Source organism: Bubalus kerabau, chromosome 4 (genome assembly GCF_029407905.1).
Source record: "Bubalus kerabau isolate K-KA32 ecotype Philippines breed swamp buffalo chromosome 4, PCC_UOA_SB_1v2, whole genome shotgun sequence".
NCBI classification, from domain to species: domain Eukaryota; kingdom Metazoa; phylum Chordata; class Mammalia; order Artiodactyla; family Bovidae; genus Bubalus; species Bubalus kerabau.
In genome coordinates, this window is record NC_073627.1 from 87975341 (window position 1) to 87978622 (window position 3282).

The 3282-nt window shown below is 42.7% G+C and overlaps 1 pseudogene; it reads right to left on the reverse strand.

Annotated features, from left to right (window-relative positions):
• Positions 1-1549: 1549 nt before the first annotated feature.
• Positions 1550-2139, reverse strand: LOC129650923 (interferon tau-like; annotated as a pseudogene).
• Between the last annotated feature and the right edge of the window lie 1143 nt (positions 2140-3282).

Genomic DNA, 3282 nt, shown 5'->3' on the forward strand with positions numbered 1-3282 from the left:
CTGGGTGATCCTGAGGTGGCTGTCTACTAACCAAGGGGGCCCAAAAGTTGCTGGCTGTAATCCCCAAGCTGTAAGGTACTCCTGAGGTGGCCATCCACTACCATAGGGTGCCCAAGAATTGCAGGGGGAATCCCAGAAGCAACAGGGAAATCCCTGGGTGGCTGTCCACTAGGACATGGGGCCTTTGGGTGGCTGTCCTTATTGAATGGGGGCTGCCCAGAGGTCTGGAGAACAATGGCCTCTGCTAGTTCTGCTACTGTATCAAAGACAGCATTTTGTAATTCGTTAAGCCAGCTTTCTGGAAGGAATTGGTATTTCTCTTCTGCCTTTGCCATGTAAGTGATCTACCTGGCTCTCTGGAACTTTAATGGTCTCTGATCTCTTAGAGTAAGGAACAAAAAAGAGCTTTTAGGTAAACTCTATAGAAATAATTATGTTTTAGGTAACATCTATCTAAAATAGTCTCTCCAGATTTTGGTAACTTGAAACTAAGTAAAGAGAATTCATTGACTTTCTGTACTGTGTGGTTCATTGTGGCGGCCTCTTTGGGACCCATGGGCTATAGCCTACCAGGCTCTTCTGTCCATGGGGATTCTCCAGACAAGAATACTGGAGTGGGTAGCCCAGCCCTCTTCCAGGGGATCGTCCCAACCCAGGTCTCCTGCATTGCAGGCAGATTCTTTAGCAACTGAACCACCAGGGAAGCCCAAGAATACAGGAGTGGGTAGGTAGCCTATCCCATCTTCAGGGGATCTTCTGACCCAGGAACCAAACCAGGGTCTCCTGCTCTGCAGGTGGATTCTTTACCAGCTGAGCTACCAGGGAAGCCCTGCAGGCAGCTTAGAAAGATATATAATATTATTTGTCTTTCCAGTATCATATGTACCTAACGCTTCCCATGTGAGAACATTCTTTCCTTTACTTCTCTTTGCAGTCTTTAATATAATTGAAATAAAATAATACTGTTTTTATGTCCTCTTCTCTGTAAGTCTGAGAGTTTCCATGCAGTAGGAACTACATTTGCTTTATTCACATGTATTCCTTGGTGAGAATTACACAGTCTGTCACTTAGGGACTAAATATATATGTATAATATGAATGGAATGAATGAATGAAAAAATGTAACCACACATTGTTTAATAAAATGTTAAATGGAGGTTTGGATTTAATTTTTGAGTAAAGAAACTCATTTTCTTTCATAAGAATTTAATAAATAGAACAAAGTACAAAATTAATAACATGAGATGGTAAACATGTTTTAGAAATTTTAATATGATTTATAGATGAATTGTAATTTTACAAGTATTTTAAGTATGTTAGATGCAGGAAGGAATAAGTAAATCAGCAACGGATAACATCAGGGCCGGCATGACTTTAGGACTCATGCCCCTACACCTAAATACTTTTATATCTACTTTTTATTACTACTGACAAAATATCGGCTCAAGTAATTCAATGAATTTGGTGGCTAAGGCAGAAATCAGTCGACTGAAAAGAACACAGGTGAGTGTACGAGGGTGATGTGGCATCTTAGTCGGTGAGAGTCATCTCAAGCTGAGTTCAGATCTCCATCCATCTTTCCTAACCTTTGTTACAAGCTGCTTGATGAAGAGAGGGCTCCATCATCTCCACTCTTGATGATTCCCCAGGTGCAGTCACTGTATTCTTTCTCTTTCAGGTAGACATGGATTCCATGGAAGTACCTCTTCAAGAGCAGAGTGGGGCTTATCCTTCCCAGGGCATAGTAGTCTTCCTGTCCCATCACCTGCCCCAGGCAGGTGTCCAGGTCGTCCGGTTGCTGTTGGAGTCCAAGCGGTGTTGCTCCAGGAGGGTGCTGTTCCAGGCAGCAGACGAGCACTCTGTGTGGAAGAGGTTGAAGCTCTGCTGGAGCATCTCGTGGAGCACAAAAATGGCCTGGGCCTCCTGGAGCTGGTCACCCTCCACCATCTCCTGGGGAAAACTGAAGCCTTTTCTGTGCTACAGACAGGAGTGAGGGGAGAGTCTGCTCATTTGGGCCAGGAGGCTGAAGGTTCTGCTTGAAACCAGCACGTGGTTCTGAGACAGATCACAGCCCAGAGATCCTCCCAGGCTGTAGCTGACCAGCACCAGGGCCATCAGTAGAGAGAACACGAAATCCATGGGGAAGATGAGGCTGCTGCTGGGCTGGCTGAGATGGCATCTGGTGGAACCTTGGAGGTAGGGTGTCTGATGATAATCTTTCTAAGCAAGGCTTTTAAGTAGGGAAGACGGTTCTCATTGTCTTAAATTTCTGTCTCACTTCCCCGGTGTGTTTTCATTTAGATATTTTCTATTTGACCTAGAAAATGTAGTCAATCTAAACTCTTAATTTTTTTGGTAGAAGGTTAATTTTCCCAATAAAGTTTGGATTTGTCAAAGCAAATGTGTATCAGTTAAATGAGAAATTAAAGAAAGGCTGAAATTATGTTAGTATGTAAAGACTTACAGAGGTGTACATACTTATTATGTACACATTTAAGTATAATATATATAAACATTCCTTTTGTTTGTGCTATGTCAAAACAAAATTTTTCCTTGATTCTTAAGTGCATTCCCCCCACCCCCTTATCTTACTCATAGGAATTCAGAGTCACTCAGGCCATATTGGTTTCTGTAGTTTGTTTTCTGTTTCACAGAGCAGAGGCCTGTAATTAAGAGTGAATGAACTACTGAGTTGTTTCTGTTCTTTTGAGAACATTCATTCAGGTTCCTGAGATTACGTTTCATTGGGGCCACAAGATCTTGAGGAGTGGAGTATCTCCTGCCAGATCAGTAAACTAGGATGACACAGTCCTCAAGAGTTTCCAGCCCTCCAGGGCTCTCAGGAAGGGGGAATACACCTGTGGGCTGACAGCTCCCAAATTGCAGCTACTCCCTAAGGTGAGCCCAAGGCAACTCAGGAAGTGAAAAAATGCCAGATGCAAGAAAATGCAAGGAAAAATGCCCCAGGAGAGCTGAGATTCAGGAAAGGAATGTTTTCAGTGAGCCCAGACACTTGCCTCTTCCCATACAAAGGAAAAGTGCTAAATTCCTTAACTTGAGATAGCTGGTTTTCTTTAATTCACAAAACTACTTTGATGTTCAGACTACCTCCCCTTTCTTGCAAACTCCTATATAACCTAACTCTTCCCCTCAGCTCCTTGGAGCAATTCCCTCAGGGTGACTTGAGATACTGTCTTCTGAATTCCCACTAAATAAAGCATAACTGTCAACTTTTAGGTTGTCACTATTTCTTTCTTTTTTTAATTAACTTATTTAATTGGA